Source organism: Gracilinanus agilis, chromosome 2 (assembly GCF_016433145.1).
Source record: "Gracilinanus agilis isolate LMUSP501 chromosome 2, AgileGrace, whole genome shotgun sequence".
NCBI lineage: Eukaryota > Metazoa > Chordata > Mammalia > Didelphimorphia > Didelphidae > Gracilinanus > Gracilinanus agilis.
In genome coordinates this window covers 382,347,002-382,366,619 of record NC_058131.1, presented here as the reverse complement: position 1 = coordinate 382,366,619, position 19,618 = coordinate 382,347,002, and positions in this window count along the sequence as shown.

The following is a 19,618-nucleotide window of genomic DNA, read 5'->3' as shown; positions in this document are numbered from 1 at the left end:
GAGAGAGAGAGAGAGAGAGAGAGAGAGAGAGAGAGAGAGAGAGAGAAGGAGAGAGGTGGGGGAGAAAGGAGGGAGGGAGAGAGAGAGGGAGGAAGAAAGAGAGACAGAGATAGAGAAGGAGGGAGGGAGGGGAGAAAGGAGGGAGGGAAGAAGAAGGAGGAAGAAAGAGAGAGCGAGGAAGAGAGAGAGGTAGAGAGAGAGGATTTAGAGCTAGAAAAGGACCTTAGATGGTATCTAGCTAGCAAAGCTGACCCTCACCAATGTGGAAATGGGGTTCTAGAGAAGTTGAATAATTCATCAAGGTCAAAGTGATAGTAAGTAGCAGAGTGGAATTTGGATCCAAGTTCTCTGCCTTTTACCTGTCTTTTATTTATCTTAACCATTTATCTGTCTACTGTACCACACTGTCTCTCTATATGAACATAGGCTATTCTTGTTGCCTATTGCCTTAAATCATTAGGCTAGTCTGCGTGTCCAGAAGAATGTCCATTCTTTGTATTCTTCTTGCCCCACCATTCATTAATAGGACCCACTTGACCTTGTGCTCCTTGCTGACATAACCTCTAAAACAGAGTCATCTGCAGAAGTAAATCACTAGAGGACTTTAGTGACAGCTGCTATTGCCTAGTTGAGAGAGATTCCTCAACAGAAATTTTGTCACTAGGTGATGAATCTTTCTGGCTACACCAATTCACAGAGGTACTCTAGTGAGGCATGGGGGAATGATAAGATGTACTAATGGAGAGAAAGATGCCTGTTGATGAAAATAAAGATTTTTGGAAATGGAAATTTTATATATTATCTTAATGATCTTTAAAACATGTTGAAGTAAGTAAATCAAATATTATCCCCATTTTATGAAAGAAGAAACTAAAACACAGAGAGGAATCTTAATAAAATGAACTTAGATTTCTGGGACACTGTACATGCATATTTTCTCTGCCCTGCAGGAGAATAAGTTTCCAAAGAAGGGTAACTATATATTCTCCTATAGAACCTAGAAGATGGTGGATGGCCAATAAATTCTTGTTGAATTGTCAGGTTAATTATGTCATTTAGATTTAGAAAAGGGCCATAAAGAACATGTAGTCTCACCCTTTCATTTTACTAAGGAAGAAACCAAGACCTTAAGAGGTTAATTAGACTTGCCTATAGTCACATAGGTAGTAAGTAGCAGAGCTAGAACTAGAACTTAGGTTATCTGAATCCAGATCTTTCCATTATACCGCATTATCTCTTTTATTATACAACCCTTAAAGAAAGTGAGTAATTCAATGCCCCAAAGGTCAGAGTTACTGAACAGTAATCATTGGGTCCATCTTATTTCCAGAGTACTTGTTTCCTATACTATAAGATCAAATGAGATAATGGATAACGAAACTGCTTTCTAAGGTGGAAAAAAGCTCTACAAATATAGGATATAATACAGAAGCAACAGAGTATAGTAGAAAGAACACTAGAATTAAAGTCAATAGACTCCCCTCTAACCTAATAGACTTTGGTTATTGTACTGATTGATACTAGCCTTTCCACTGTGTGTGAGTCATCTCACTTCTAAGTTTCTCTTTCCCTCTCTATAAAATGAGGATGATAATATTAACATTCCTACCTCACCAGGTTGTTGTGAGAAAAATTCTTCTTAAGCTTTAATGAAATAGGAAACTATTATTGTTACCATATTTTCCCATTAGAAAAAAAATCCCAGCAACCTCCACTAAATCTTTCCATAACTTCATGCTCTCATTCTGTTTCTTTCCTCCCTTTTCTCAGCCAAACACCCAGAAAGAAACTGCTGAAAATCACTCCTATTTCCCCTCCTCTCACTCACTCCTGTCTTTGTAGACTGGTTTCTGACTTCATCTCTCAACTGAAACTGCCCTCTTCTTTGTTACCAAACATCTCTTAATTACCAAGTCTGGTGGTCTTTTCTCAAATCACAGCCTTCTTGACCCTCTCCATAACATTGAACCTTGTTGATTATAGACCAGATGTCAAAGTGAAGAGAATTCTGGTCCCAGGTTAAAAAGACTTGAGTTTACTAGCTGTGTGATCCTGGGCAAATCATTTAAACCTCTATCTATTTCAGTGGCTTCAACTTTAAAATGGAAATAATAATAGCACCTTCCTTTCAGAGCTATTGTGAGGATCAAATGAGATAATACTTGTAACATGCTTAACACGGTGCCTAGCATAAAATTGTTATTCCCCTTTTGTTTTAGCAGAATACCAATGATATCATGAAGAGTGATTTTTTGACTTGCCAGTGAATTGAATTTTAGTGAGGAAGAATTGCACCAAGTCTTACTCTCTCTTCCAGAGTCATTGAAGTTCAGTGTCTAGACAAAGGTTGGGATGACTGGAGGCAGCCAGGGATGCAGTGGATAATCTTGGCATCTTCAGTATCTTACCAAGCTCAAAGCACTCCACAGTGCTTGCTTCAGCTGCCTTCATGGCTCTTGGAACACATTGTTCTTTTCTGCACATTCTACTGGATGAAGTCTTCACTTGCACGGGGTAGACTTCTCCCTAGATCACCAACACATTTAAAACTTGTTGGCCACCGTCAACCTGGTTTAGTTCATCTGGCAAGATGGTTTTAGCAAGATGTGGTTGCTCTGTATGCTACAGCTTCTTGGAGCCATTAGAGAGAGTTGGATGACAGGTGGACACCAAAAATGGAGGAGCAGCACTGAAAAGGACTCAGCAAGCCATCACTCCAGCTAGACACCCCACAGACTGGCACATAGTAGGTGCTATATAAATGCATGTTCCTTCTCTCCATTAGAATATGTTTCTTAAGAGCAGGGACTATTTTTTTCTCCTTTCTTTGTAACCACAAAATAGCACATTGCCTGGCACTACTTATAATTAAGTACTTTAAAATATTCTTACTATCATTATTGGCACATTGTAGGAACTTAATAAATGCTTGTTGATTGATTCATTCATTTTTTATGTTTGTGAACTAGCTATAATAAGCAAATTACGACTATCTGTTTGACTCGAGACAAATCATTTAACCTCTCTAGACTTCAATTTCTTCATCTGTAAAATGAGGGAGTTGGACGCAAAGACCTCTAATGTCCCTTCCAGCTTGAAATCTGTGATCCTATGAAACCTGTGTTCCTACACTGTGAGTCAACTCATTTGCTTTTCTCCCATGTGCACTCTCATGGGGTTTAATTCCTTTCAGGCTTAACTGTTAACACCCTATTTGAGGATTAGAGGGGAATGTGACCTGGATTTGTCACATGATGTATGTGCCCTAGATTGAAATGTTAAAGAAGTTGGAATAAAAAGTTTCACGTTCAGTAAAGGGTCTCCAGTGACTGGGGAATTAATGTTAGCTTGGCAGCAATTTCCCAGTGGTCGAGTCTGTGGCAAAAGTGTTCAACTTTTATGTATAGTCTGTTTGAAGTTGAAAATTTTTGTTAGTCTTTCAAACATTGTTTGAGGTGTCACTCATTTATGTGTGTGTGTGTGTGTGTGTGTGTGTGTGTGTGTGTGTGTGTGTGTGTGATGGAGAGAGGATGGGGAGAGGACGTGAGACAACACACCTAAAGGGCTCTCTGGTTGTTACTCCCACAACAGTCTTCTTGTAAGGCCAAGGTGAAGGAATCTCCCATGGGACTTGAAGCCACTGTCATAATATTCTGTATTACGTCTTATTTTTGACTTTATCTTTCTAGTAGACCTCCCCTGTAGATTAATTAATTAATTCTTTTTCTTAATTAAACCCTACATATCATCACTTTTAAGACCTTACTCACGTTGTGTATTTCTCCTGAAGTGTTCTCTCCACCTGAATTCTATTCTTTTTAACACCCAATTTAGTTCTGACCTTCTCCTTGGATCCTGTTGTGATAGCTCCTATAAGAATTTAAATTGGGGGCAGCTGGGTAGCTCAGTGTCAGGCCTAGAGACGGGAGGTCCTAGGTTCAAACCCGGCCTCTTCCCAGCTGTGTGACCCTGGGCAAGTCACTTGACCCCCATTGCCCACCCTTACCACTCTTCCACCTATAAGACAATACACCAAAATTAAGGGTTAAAAAAAAAGAATTTAAATTGAGGTTTTATTCTAAATATGAGAATTCTAAAGTAATATGGTGACCAACAATTTAAAAATATTACAGCTTAAGTCAAAATTACTTTTAGCAACTTTATTTACAATGAGGTGGAAAGAGTGAAAGTGGAAAAATGTAGATACAGAGACAGAAAGTACTGCCTAGCTACTAATACCCTGAGTTTAATCCTAATGTCTCTAGACCATAAATGTGAATCCAAAAAACGAATCTTACCAGAATCCAAAGTCCTAATTAGGAACTTGAATTCAGAAGAGCTAGAAGATGCTGAAGAATCTGTCAAGAACCTTCAGGCTAAGACGACCAAGAATCTTACCAGAACTCATAATGGAGTGTCCCATCCAAGTACCCATGAGCAGAGAGGGTCTCCTCACCAAAGAACCAAGGAAAGAATCACTCCACTCACCACCACAAGATCCAAGGAAAGAGTCTACTCCTCCAGTCCAGCTCACTGATGCAGAGCTAGTGACTGAATACTTGAGCTGCCCTTTTAAAGCAGTTTTCTTGGAGTCACTTCCTATTGCCTCTCCCACTTTAAGGGAACAATGGGAGTCTTTCAATTTGCCTAGCACTGTGGTGGGGGGGCAAGGTGAGGGGACAGTGACCTTTAGAGGTGTGAGCTTACTCTAGTCAGTGACTTGAAACTCTCTTACTTAATGTCAAGTAGGGATACTTTAAGTTCTTGATTTGTTTAGCTAAAAATAGACAGCTGGAGAGTTAATCCTATTTTCACACTCCTGACCTCAGGGAACTTGAACCCTACTATTAGGCAGGATCCTTGCAGAATAGTCCAGATCCCAGACCAACAGCCTTTCCCTTTGCTTCCTCTTTCACTTTATTCTTTTTTGCAGTCTCAAAATGGAGCTAAATGAAATATAAGATTTGCCAAAGCTTAGCCATTATCCCCAATGACACTTTGAGCATATCTGGAACCAGGCTTTCTAATCACTCTAGCAGGAGTGCAGGATTATCTGCCTTCAGAGTTTCCCTGATCCTCACTCCATCCCACCTCCATATTCCCAAAGAGCCAGATTCACTACCTAACTCTGGGGGGTCTCTCAGTGGTAGACTGAACCAGCAACAAGTTCAGGGGTCTGCTCCTGAGGTACAACCACTGTGTTTCTAACCCTTAAATCCTGGCTATCTGGAAGGTCAATAGCCCTCTAAATTTGCTCAGGGTTCTGCAGTAGAGTATTTTTACTGAGATGCACATTTCCACAGGAGGCAGTTTTAGGCCATTGGAAAGAACATAAGATTTGGGATCAAAGGTTCTGGCTTCAAATCCTTCTTCTGTCATTTATATCCTATATAGCCTTGGACAAGTCACTTCATTACTTACTTAGATTCCTCTTATCTAAAATCTGGGGTTTGCATTAAATTTGAGGTTCTTTATCTGAGGTCTACTAACTTTTTTTAGTGTACTTTATTTTAATATAATTGTTTTTTCTGTAAGCCAATTTCTTTTATTTTATAACATTAATTTAAAAACATGACTGAGAATAGACCCTTAGGTTTCACCAGACTGCCTACATGTTCCAGGACACACAAAAAAAGGCTAAGAATCCCTGGTCTAAATGACCTCAAATACTAAAACAAAACAAAACAAAAAAAAAAAAAACTAAAAATTTTGAGCCTTTGACACCAATTCTGTCCCATCTGTATGTATGACATTGTTCTTCTTGTCAAACATATTTACTTTCTTGTTATACCTAAAGTACTTCCTGCTTGCCCACATGGTCATGAAATTAATAAACTCTCCATATTCCATGCTTTAAATGTCTAAACTTCTAGCACTTTCAGATCTAATAATCCATCAGTAGGCTAACATAATTACTTCCTACTTCTGCAAAGAATATTGGCATCAGGAAAAGAGCCTGACTCTTTTCTTACAGTCTGGGCAGGAGAGGAGAAAAGGAACTTTAGCTACTTTGTCCCTGCATCATCTCCATCCATAACAGTGATATCTCAATTCCAATATCATACAACTTTGTTTTGTGCCTCTCTTATGCACTCATCACAGTCTTATTTGTTTTGTAGCATCTCCAATCATACTAATTGGCATCTCTATATCATGTTGAGATTTCTGGGCACTTTACATCCATTATCTCATTTGTATCTCGCAACAATTCTGTGAAATAGGTGCTACATGAAATATTTACCACTTGGCAGATAAAGAAATGGAAGATCTAAAAAGCTAAGTGATTTGTTCATGGACAAATTAATTTCAGTGCTTTTAATTATTTTCTATTTATCTTGCATATAGCTTGTATGATGTCTCCCCCATTAGACTGTAAGCTCCTACAGGGCAAGGATTGTCTTTTGTCTCTTTTTTTGGTAATCCCAATGCTTACCACGCTGCTCAGCACGTATGATATTGTTGTATTCCAGTCATGTTTGGTTCTTTGGGAACCCAGTTGAGGTTTTCTTGGCAAAGATAGTGAAGTGGTTTGCCATTTCCTTCTCTGGCTCATTTGACAACTGTGGAAACTGAGGCAAGCAGGGGTAAGTGACTTGCCCAAGATCACATAGCTCATAAGAGTCTGAATATCGATTTGAACTCAGGAAGATAATACTAAAAAATACAAACATACACAAAGTAGTTAAATATAAGGTCATTTGGGAGGGAAGTCATTTAGCAGTTAAGAGGATCAGAAAATTCTTCATGTAGACAGTCATATTGGAGTTACTTCTTGAAGGGATAAGAAGAGAGTATATTTTAGGCATGTAGGGGATGAGGAGGATGTGCAAAACACAGAGATAGGGGATGGAGTGCTGTATATAAGGAACAGAACGAAAATCAATTTGGCTGGATTTCAGAACACTGGTAGAGGAAGTTTCCTTACTGAGAGTTCTCTCTACTGAGGTATTATCAGCCCTATTTAAAAGGTTCTCTCTTTAAACATATATGTACTTTTTCTCCAACCAAATCATAAGCTTATGATGGAAGGACAGTAATATATTTTCTGTCTTCTCATATTTCCTATGGTGCTTTGCACAGAGTAGGTGCTCAGTAAGTATTAGTTGACTGGATTCTTCTTGGGCAAAAGTGGGCATAAGTATATAATGTGTGTCTGTGTCAGTTACTACTTGAAATAATTTTCTAATATATTTTTCTGTTTGAGTAAAGGCCTCCCTGAGGCACACCCAAGAATCAGATGGAAAGTTTGTTCATTAAAACTGGCTAGTGTTCTGTGCAGTGAGGATTGCTTACAAAGTAGAAGACCTATAGACAGGGTCCCTCTCTCCTCTAACTTTATTTTTGTTTTCCTATTATGACATTAATAATTTCCTAACCACTAGTGTTTTCTTTACTTAGAAATCATGAAACTTGCAGAATTATTATTTTTTTTGGTTTGTTTTTGAGTCTTGTGACATGTTTCACAAGACAATATTTCATAGCTGCAGACAACAGTCTTTAACCTAACTGGGCATCTCTGATTGGGGTGAAGGGCCAGTGGCAAGGATTGACTCTTTTAAAACTTGTTCCTAGATCCAAAGGTGGAACAGCCTTAGTAGTACAAAGGGCACCAAAACCAAAGGAAATGAATTCAAATTCCAGCTCTTCTTTTTCCTATCTGTGTTTCCTTGGAAAAGAAACTCCCAGTCCATGAACTTCAGTTTTCTCATGTTTAAAAAAAAACAACAACAAAAAACAGAAGGTTGAACTAGATCATCTCTAAACCTTCTTTCAGTTCATTTCTAATCTTTGATCTTGCTAGATCTGTTTGACCTATAGATTTCTGGGAAGATCTTAAATACGTTCATACTGATTCCAGAGAAAAGAAGGAAGGTGAGAGTTAAGAATTTTTGGTTCCTTGGCTGGAGCAATGTTAACACTTCATTGACTAAATCAGATATGAGAATAATTTATTCTATCCTGACTAGAGACATAACCATAATCTAGATACAGAGATCCAATACTGGGACACTCTGAAAGAATATTTTATTATTATTATTGATTAATTGATGAATTTACCAATTTGCAGTATAGCAGCTCTTTGGAATTCTGTGAAGGGAAAGCTAGTATGAGTCAGGCTGTAATTTAGTATGATATGAGATACAGGCTGTTCATGCTTTAAAAATTCAGAGAATGGAGAGATCAATGGAAGTCAAAGTAGTCAAGGAAGGCTTTGTGGAGGAAGTGTAGTTTTAGTTAGTTGTTGAAAGATAAGGAGAATTTTGGAGGGCTGAGAAAAAGAGTATTATAAAATTCAAGAGTGTTAGAATTGATGGAGTATTACTTATATGGAAGTGTCTGAAGAAACAGGTTAAGTAAGATACACATGAACACTTCAAGGAAAGTTCTTATCAGACCTATTTTGATATAGCAAGAAAAATAATGAAAATTGTTATTTCCTTGGTTCTTTTCAAAGCACTTTGCATATAGCATTTTAATTTGAACCCTAAACCTCCTTAGGAGGTAACTAGAGTAGATATTTTACAGATGAAGTGAGACACAAAGAGACTAAATGATTTCCTTGAAGTCGCATGATGAATTAATCAATAGTGATCATTACTAGGGTGCCTGTGGACAAGTCAAACAAACCCCTAGGTTTCAGTTTCCTGATATGTCAAATGAGGGAGTTGGACAAGCTGATCTCTGAAGACCTTTCCAATTCCAGATCTATATATTAAACACAGAGTATCAGAAATAGGATTGAAAGTTGGGTCTGTAGACTCCAGAGTCCAAGCTCCTTCCTATTACTACATGGCCTTCCTTTTTTTTTCCTAACTGATCCATCAGTCATTCAACAATCATTTATTAAACTCATACTATGTACCAGACATTGTGTTGGGCACTGGGGATATGAAAATAAAAATGAAATTTTCCTGGCTTCAAGGAGCCTGCATCTACTAGTTAATGAATCCCCTGAGAAGATCCTTAGCTCTTTTTTAGTGTTTTTAAAAAAAAAAATTAAGTGAAAGCTTAAGGTTTTACAAGCCTTTAGGACAAGGAAGTCCTATGTACATTACTTCTGCAGTCTTTATGGACAGGTATAATAATACACAGATGCCTACTTCTGCAAAGTAACTTCCTGCATTGGTACTTGATCCTGTATGTTCAGTGTGACTAAGTCTTCAGGACCTCATGGACCATAGCTATCCATTGTATTTTCTTGGCAAGGACACTAGAGCACTTTGCCATTTCCTTCTCCATTAGATCTTTTCATTAGGCAATAAGAGGTTAAGGGACTTGCCCAGAATCCCAGAGTATCTGAGATCAGATTTGAATTTAGGTCATCTTGACTCCAGACCCCGTCTCTCAACCACTGAGCCATGGGTGCCTCTAGTTATTCCTACACCGTCTGCATTTTCAGTCTAAAAGTATGTTCTACCCGTGTAATAACTTTTGCCCGTTGGCTCTCCCTGGCAACTATTTCTCTGTTTTCACAATTTACAAGTCCTGAAAATTAAACTTGAAATTTCACCTATCAGATGACTAAAAATGACTGATTTTCCACTTGTGAAAGGAATTTGATCACTGGGGGGAGGTGGTTGTTTTTATCATTTGCTGAGTTTCTATGAATATAGAAATTCCATGATTCTTTGCTACGAATATAAAGTTTCAGAATGGCTGTGAGACCTCTCTCTGGATTACGAAAGGGCCACAAACCAAAGCATGATCACTTTAAAATTTATATTACAAGACCAAACTTTATTCCCAAGGCGATGCGTCATATCCTACGCAGAGCATTCCAGTTTCCAATTTTTTCTGTGGACGATATCACCACACATTTTATTAAATCCACAAGAAAATTTGTGGAAACATGCATGATGTCGTTTTTTAATGTGAGGGAAAAGAATTTTGGAAGTGGGAGCTATTTAACATTTCTAAAACATGTTTTTTTACTTTTGCTATTCCCTTTTGACCTTCTTGAGGATGCATGTGGGTGTTAAATTGTTACCAAAGGGAGCGGCTGAGGAACTAGCAGTGAGCTGCACACACACAAAAATCCACTTTCCCACACACAGAAATTGGCTGAATTGCACTTCATGGAATGTGAATGGAAAAGATGCTGGGCGTTTTTGATCTTTGTAGAAAATCCAGCCAGGGTATATTGCACCCTCATCTCCTCAAGAACAGAATTGGGGAGGAGTGGTGGGAATGGAATAGGCAGACTTTTAACCTATGCATGTCCATGGGAGAATTTCTGTATGTAACATTTAAAAAAAAGAATTTCTGTGAAGTTAATAAAATGAGTTTCATTAAGAGTTATATAGGGGGTCAGCTGGGTAGCTCAGTGGATTGAGAACCAGACCTAGAGGCAGGAGGTCCTAGGTTCAAATCTGACCTCAGACACTTCCCAGATGTGTGACCCTGAGCAAGTCACTTGACCTCCATTGCCTAGCCCTTACCACTCTTCTGCCTTGGAGCCAATACACAGTATTGACTCCAAGATGGAAGGTAAGGGTTTTAAAAAAAAAGAGTCATATAGGTAAAAGCAATTAGATGGCTCAGTGGGACTGGGAGCCAGGCCTGAAGACAGGAGGCCCTGGGTTCAAATTAGACTTTAGACTCTTCCTTAGCTGTGTGATTCTGGACAAGTCTCTTAACCCTGACCGCTTAGCCCTCACTGTTCTTCTTTGGACCATATGCTTGGTATCAATTCTAAGACAGAAGGTAAGGGTTAAAAAAAAAAAGTCATGTTGGCCAGTGTAAGGACTCCAATATGTCTTATTTCAAGTAGAAAGAGATAGTATGGTGCAGTGAAAAGAGTACTGAGGCTTTATGTCAAAGGTTCAAATCTCCATTCTTCTATTTATTCTTTTATGTAATCTTGGGGAAAATACCTAACCCTTTCTGGGCTTTGCTTTCTTGGTCTATAAAAAGAGGGGATTATATTAAATTAAATTCTTCTAGTGACCCTACAAAGGAAGTAAGTTATTTTTCCCTGCTGTTAGCACTTATTAAATCACAGGCACTAGATATCAAGTGTGGAACAAAGAAACACAAAAATTATACAGTCCCTCAGGAAGCCTGCATTCTAATGGGGGAAATAGCACCTAGTAGAAGAGAGATGATGGGGAAATTACAGGAGAAGCAAGTCGATCCATGGGGTGATTTGTTGTCAGGTTCTTTCCAGAAGCAAATGTATTGATTCAATTCAATTACTGTATCTAAAAAGAGGAACTGGAAAACAGAAGGCAGGATTTGGAGGGAAGGAAAACTACTGAGAGATGAGGCAGATGGCAAGATGACCACTAAAGGACAGCTTGGTGAGAAGTGAAGCAGAGTCTGATCTGGGGTTGACTAGATTTTTTGTTTATTTTTAATTAATTAATTTTTAGTTTTTATTTTGAATATTTTCCCCTAGTTACATGTTTCATGTTCTTTCCCTGTCCCCCAAACTCCCCTAACTCCCCTTAGCCAACGCACAATTCCACTGAGTTTTACATGTATCATTGATCAAGACCTAATTCCATATTATTGATAGTTGGACTAGAGTTATCTCTTAGTGTCTACATCCCCAATGATATCCCCATCAGCCCATGTGTTCAAGCAGTTGTTTTTCTTCTGTGTTTCTCCTCCCACAGTTCTTCTTCTGAATGTGGCTGGTTTTTCTTCTCATAAGTCCCTCAGTGGGGTTGATTAGATTTGGTGGACTTTGTACTCCTTCCCATAATTAGACAGCTCCACTTAGAAGGTGGGAATGCCAGAGTTTCCTGGATTGGATTAATTACCCTGGGCAAGTGGCATGATTTCCTAGTTAGGTAGATAGGGCAGCTAGGTGGATAGAGAGTCAGACATGGAGTCAAGAAGACTCGTGTTCCTGAATTTCAAATCTGGCTTCAGATACTTCCTGGCTTTAAATGACTCCTGTGACTAGGCAGTCAATTAACTCTTTTTGCCTCAGTTTCCTCATCTGTAAAATGAGCTGGAGAAGGAAATGGTAAACCACTCCAGTATCTTTGCCAAGAAAACTCCAAATAGGGTCATGAAGAGTTGGACATGATCTAAACAACTGAACAATAGCAAAAATCAGGTAGATTGTAAAGAAGAATCCTTGGAGGCAGCTAGGTGGCTCAGTGGATTGAGAGCCAGGACTAGAGAGAGGAAATCCTCAGATACTTCTTAGCTATGTGTCCCTGGGCAAGTCACTTACCCTTCATTGCATAGCCTATTGCTTTTCTGCCTTGGAACCAATAAACAGTATTAATTCTAAGATGGAAAATAAAGATTTTTTTTAAAAAATGAAGAATCCTTGATAATATATGATATAGAAATTTTATAGTATAATCTTTTATCATATCACTATTAAGTAGCATATGCATATTATATAGAATATAAACTTTAACAGGTTCTTAGAAATCATCTAGTCAAGTCCATCTTCTAGATGAAGAAATTAAGTATCATTATTTGGTGTTTTCTATGACTATTCTGAGAAGAAAATTTGCAAAGTGTTAGTAACTAATAGTGATTTGACGTGGTACTAAACCAAGAGGATAATAACTCCTGTTGAGAATCAGCATAGTTTAGTGGAAACAGACTGAACTTGGAGTCGGAGCATCTGGGTTTCTATCCAGCCTTCACCATTTAATCCCCATGTGATCATGGACAGATAGATCACTTAGCTTCTCCTGGCCTCAGTTGCTTCATAAATAAAATGAGAGGTTTGGATCAGATGCCCTCTAAGGGTCCTTCCATGCCTCAAACTCTGATTCCATGATTCAAAATCTATGATCCTTACACTTGGGTATCCTTTTACACCTACAAAGTGCTTTAATAATCATTATTCAGTTTTGCCCTCCCAGCAGTTCTGAAAGGTATCTACTGTTAGTACTTTTCTGTCCTCATTTTCTAGATAAGGAAACTGAAACCCACTGAACAATATTTTAAGGCATGATTGTCTCCAGCCCTTTATGAATTACCACTTGAAGGAAGCAGGAGATTTTTTTCTTCCTCTATCCAGCCTGGCGATCTAGACTCCCTCCTGGCTAGCAATAATAATTTTCATTCTATGGAGAGAAAAGTAACAGTATTCACTTGCCAACCCTTTATACCTTGGTCAACCTTAGGCAAAATCATAATAGTTTTATTTGGCCTTCCAGCTCCCTTTCCATTGCCCTTTCCATTACCTAGGCTGGGTCTTTTTCCTATAGGTTTGTTTTTTTCCTTTCCTTTCAATTACTCCATCAACAAGAATTTATTAAACTCTTACTATGTTCCTGCACCTTGCTAGGGGCTAGAGTTACAAATACAAAACTTAAACATTTCCCTGTCCCCGAGGAGCTTATATATTACTAGTTAATATGAATACCTTTTAGAAGAGTACTGGTGGCACAGTAGTCAGAGTGCTGAGCCAGGAGTCAGGAAAACTTGAATTCAAATCTGGCCTCAAATACTTACTAGCTATGCTACCATGAGCAAGTCACTTAACCTATGCCTCAGTTTCCTTATCTGTGAAATGGGAACAATAGTACTTACCTTCTAGGGTTATTTTGAATATCAAATGAGATAATAATTACACATAATAAGTACTATAAGAATGTTAGCCATTTTTACTATTTTTATCATCATCATTATTATTAGCTGATAAAACTTAATATTTCAAAAGCCTTCAGGACATGAAGAAATACCAGTATAACAATGGAAGGACGAACACCGTAGAATCACAGAATTAGTCCTGGAAAGAACCTTCCAGGGCATCAAATTCAACTCCCTCATTTTATTGAAACATTAGATTAAAGAGTTAGAGCTAGAGGGGCTCATAGTATCCTCATCTGGCCACTTCCATTTACAATGGAGAAACCTGAGAAACATAAACCTTCATTGACTTGCTCAGGGTAACAGTAAATATTTGAGACAGCATTTGAACCTTGACTTGTCTAACAGGCTTCAAGCCCAAGTGCTCTGTCCACTACACCAGGTGTCCTCTCTAATTAAATCAATTCAACTTAATTCAACAAGCATTTTTTAAAATGTCTCTTCTGGGGCAGCTGTGTGGCTCAGTGGATTGAGAGTCAAATCTGACCTTCAACACTTCTTAGCTGTGTGACCCTGGGCAAGTCACTTAACTCCCAGTGCCTAGCTCTTACCACTCTTCAGCCTTGGAACCAATACACAGTATTGATTCTAAGATGGAAAGGAAAGGTTAAAAAAATCACTTACTATTCAGTACCTATTTCTTGAACTTCAATAGCATCTCTGAAGCATTCAGGTCTCTGTTGGTATTTAGCAGGTGTGGGAAGATACTAGATTCTGTGGGGGAGAGTATTTAGTAGTATGAATATAAGAAGGATTGGAGACGAGAGTACATATGGGTGCAAAGGTGAGAAAAAGGCCCATTGTTCTGATTATAAGTCAACCTTTGTGCTTTTGGAAGATGCTTATATTTGGTGATCAGCAACCCAGTGACCCTGTCCAAAGTTAAAACCTGAAAAACACCACTGATTCCTGGCTTCAAGAAGATACCAGATTCTTTATTTCTTGAATCTATTAGATTTGAGACAGTGTATACATGACAGGAAAATATCTATTTAGGAAAAAAAATAAGTGCCAGTGGTAGTCAAGCAAGTATATGAGGAATCCTTATGGTAGTGAAGATCTGGCCATGCAAACATTCAGATATTTGACCAACTTTTCATGACCAAAAAATCCCCAAATCTACAAATCTAAAGGAGAAAGGAAAGGGTTCCATGGGCTGAATGTGAACCCTGGCAAGGAAATAGTGAAAAAGTCCTCAAAGTGATTTAAGAAAAGATGAAAGGGCCATTAAGCAACTGTGCAGGGTAATTTTTAAACTGCAAAATTGCACACTCCAGCATAGCCCTGCATAAATAGAATCCATAAAAGGAATGAACAGCTTGGACATGGGACACTTCTCTGACTTTTGCTTTCCTACACCGGGAATGGCCTTCCCTCCTTATCCTCTCTATCTCCCCTCCTCTGCTTGTCAAAAACCTTTCCATCCTGCAAAGTCCAGCTCAATTTCTACAGCCTCTTCCCTTACATCTTCCGTGGGTCTCAAGTCAGAAATACACTCTCCCTTTCTGGGCATCATATACTGTTTTGTATATCTCCCAAGCACTTAACATATCTAAATTTATTTTTTGCACCCATTTTTTATTTCTTACTTGAAATTAAGTTCCTTGAGGGCAGGAGCTACATCTTAGTTACCTTTATATTTCTATCATGGCATTGCATAAATAAATGTAAATTGAATTGAATTCAACCCAATACAAAGGGAGCCCTGTTGGTGTATTTTCTAAACAGTTTTTTTTCTGTTCTTGTTTCTTTTTTAAAAACAGAGAATCTTTATAGGATTGAGGAGTTCCTTAGAATTCCCTGGTGCTGGCAACTAGTTCCCTCAACATTCTGTGTCCAGAGGAGCTACAAGGACTAACTAGGGAGACAGGAAAAAATATCCATAGGGAGCCAAGATTTTCTCTTTGACTTGTTTCAAGAGTAGACTTCCAGTTAAGATGGCGGCAGAGTAAGGAGCAGCTGCTCAATCTCTCCTAACTGAAGCATACAGGACTCCTCAAGGGGACATAAAAACGAATCCAGATGAATGAAGGGACCCCACAACAGGGTGCAGCATTGAAGGTTCGTGGAATTGGGGCATTTCCACACTATAAACGGGTGAAACAGCTCTCACTAAAACGCAAGAGGAAGAAGCCCCTCCCCCACACCCCACACCACCTACAACGCCAAGGCCAACGCACAAGAGTGAAAACAGGATTGGGGCACCCAGTAAGTCACGGGCAGCTCTAGGGCTTGTTCCTGAGAGCAGCAAGACTTAGGACCCCAAGTGGCTAAAGAACGGGCACTGACTTCCCTGAGTACTGGCGCGGGTGAAGACATTGCCCTAGGCGAGGACAAAGATCTCGAGCGCAGGCTAGGACCTTGAGTGGGGACCCTGTGCAGACGGGAGTGTGGCTGTGGAAGCAGCCCCTGAGACTGCTGAAGGAGCCTCGGGCAGAGAGGCAGACCAGGGATGCCCAGGAGACTTGACCCGGAGAACAAGGAGATCTGAGCCCTCAGGAGCCAAGAAAGCGCAGACAGACCCTGAGTGTGAAGACAAAGCTGAGAAGGGGCAGGATTAACAATGGCAAGCTGAGAACCCCAGAAGAGAAAGATTATCAAGAAGAACTCTGAAACACTTGACAACTTTTACACAGAGAAAATCCAGACAACAGAGGAGGAAAACAAGTAATCATATCCAAACCTTCCCAAAACAATGAAAACTGGTCACAAACTATTGAAGAGTTCAAAACTGAGATGTTGAGGAAGATAGAAGAGATCTGGCAAGAAAATAACAGTTTAAAAGGCAGAATTTTGCCATTAGAAAGTGAGGCTCAGAAATCAAATGAACTGATAAGCAAATTGAACACCAAAAATGACCAGATTGAAAAAGAAAACCAGTCCCTAAAGCCTAGAATTGAGCAATTAGAAGCCAAAGATCTCTCAAGACAACAAGAACAAATAAAACAAAGTCAAAAGACTGATAAAATAGAAGGAAACATGAAATATCTCAATGAGAAAGTGACAGACCAAGAAAACCGGTCTAGAAGAGACAGTTTGAGAATCTTTGGTCTTCCAGAAAAAGCAAAAATTAATAGAAACTTGGACTCATACTTAAAGAAATTATTCAGCAAAATTGCCCTGAAGTTCTACAAGAGGGCAATATAGACATTGAAAGGATCCATAGATCACCCTCTACACTGGACCCATAAAAGTCAACACCCAGGAATATAATAGCCAAATTCAAGCGCTTTCAAGTAAAAGAAAAAATCTTACAAGAAGCCAGAAAGAGACAATTCAAATATCAAAGAGCACCAATCAGAATCACACAGAATCACAATTTGTCAAAGAAGAAATCATAGAAACAATCAACAATTTCATTGAAGAGAATGACAATTATGAGACATCCTACCAAACTCTGTGGGATGCAGCCAAGGCAGTACTCAGGGGGAAATTTATATCCTTGAGTGCATATATTAACAAGTTAAGGAGGGCAGAGATTAATGAATTGGGCATGCAACTCAAAAATATTAGAAAGCGAGCAAATTAAAAATCCCCATATGAAAACTAAATTAGAAATACTAAAAATTAAGCGAGAAATTAATAAAATCAAAAGTAAAAGATCTATTGAATTAATAAGACTAGAAGCTGGTATTTTGAAATAAAAACAGATAAAATAGACAAAGTACTGGTCAATCTAATAAAAAAAAGGAAAGAAGAAAACCAAATTGACAATATTAAAGATGAAAAGGGAGACCTCACCTCTAATGAAGGGGAAATTAAGGCAATCATTAAAAACTATTTCGCCCAATTATATGGCAACAAATATGACAATTTAGGAGATATGGATGAATATTTACAAAAATATAAATTGCCTAGATTAACAGCAGAAGAGATAGAATACCTAAATAATCCCATATCAGAAAAAGAAATCGAACAAGCCATCAAAGAACTCCCTAAGAAAAAATCCCTACCCCAAAATAGATTTAATTAACTGAGCTAATGACTGCTTGGTCTTTATTACCGTTGTCACCATCGGTCCTATAGCTCCTTCTTAATATGCCCCTTTTCTTACCTCAACACACCACACATAATCCCATTGGATAGTTTATTTGTTTTTTTCATTCTTTTATTCATTCATTCATCCATCCCAAAATATTAAGTTGCTACTAAATGCAGTGTACTCTGTTTAGCAGTTTAGAGCATCAGCTATGGGTTTGGGGAGAGCGGGGGGTGAAGGAGAAAGTAGGAGCATGAATCATGTAACCATGTTAAAAATGAATATTAATAAATGATTAAAAATTTTAAAAAAAGAGTAGAGAAGAGGCTAAATGAATAGAGCAGTGTGCAAAATCAGAATCAGAATATCTGAACTGGAAGACTCTACATAACACAGAACGTCATAGCTGAAAGGATCTTAGCAATAATTGAATCCAACACCTTCATTTTCCATATGAGGAAACACAGGCTTAAAAAAGTTACGTTACTTTCCCAAGGTCAAGATCTCACAGTATGTGACAACTTTCACATTAGAAGTGAGTTCTTCTTGCTTCTCTTTCTAAAACACACAGACACATACAGACACACACTGGTGAGGACTAAGAAGCTCTCTATAAGTTTGGCAATTGTTGAAGGTGAAGAAGCTCATTTTGGCAATTGTTTTGTAAGGTATAGACCCTTGAGAATTACTTGGGTACTGTCAATGTGCAATCTAGAAACCCCCAAACTTTTAGCCTAGTGAGAGCTGAGGACCACCCTCCCCCCTAGTTTAGTTAGCCTGAAGGTGAAGACCTCAAGTTTGACCTTGTCACTTGAGTTTCCCCCTGAAGGAAAAGCATCATACTTGGAAGACATTGTGAGAGATAATACTTAGAGATTACACAATCAGCATTAAAAACCATTTCCACAGACTGATTTTGATTTTCTGGGTTCAGAATAACATGATCAAGGGGGCAGTTGGGTAGCTCAGTGGATTGAGAGTCAGGCCTAGAGACAGGAGGTCCTAGGTTCAAATCTGACCTCAGACACTTCCCAGCTGTGTGACCCCAGGAAGGTCACTTGACCCCCATTACCTACCCTTACCACTCTTCTGTCTAGGAGCTAATACACAGAAGTTAAGGGTTTAAAAAACAAACAAACAAAAAAGAATAACATGATCAAGGTCATCAGGGACAAACATAAAAGCCATTTTTGAGGGTTCAAAAAATCAATTATACAAATACGGGAGATATGGTTGGTTTCCAGTAAAAGAGAAAAAAATATTTGTGTGGGTGTTTTTTTAATGAACCCAAGTTCAATAGGAACAAAAAGTTTGATGCTGCTATTTAAAAAGGAAGGCAATCTTAGGTTCTTAACAGAAGAATGATCAGATTTATAGAATGTAATAATTTCCTTGTGATCTTTTCCACTAGTCAGACCAGATCTAGGATTCACATTTACAAAGAGATATTCCCAAATTAGAGGGATGATGAAAGGTCTAGAAACCAATTTAAAGAATGATTGAAGGAAATGAAGGTATTGAATCTGGATAAAAGGAAAGCTGTTAGTGTAAATATGAAAGGGCTTCATAGGGTCATAGATTTAAAGCCAGAAGGAAGTTTAAAAGTCAAGTCCAACCCCTTCATCTTACAAATGAGGAAACTGAGGCACATTGAGGTGAAATGATTCTGCCCAAGGCTATATAACTGACATTTTCCTCTGTATCTTGCTATTCAAAAATAGAAGGTTGTAATAAATGATTCATTTATTCAATGATCATTTATTATATACCTGTTATATAGACAACACTCTGCTGGGGGACATATAATATTTAGATAAAATCTTTTCCCTCAATGAATCATAGTTCAGGGGAGATTTGAGAAATCAATGATTATGTTCCTTTATCTTATACATGAGGAAACTGAGACTCAAAGAGAGTGAATGACTTTTCTAATATAATAACTTTTCATATAAGAAGCAAGTAATAGGGCCAACATGTAGGTCCAAGTGTTCTGTTTTTGAATTCAATCCTCTTTCTCCATACTACACTACTTTGCCCTCATGCAGCTTACAATCTAAGGGGGATAAAACA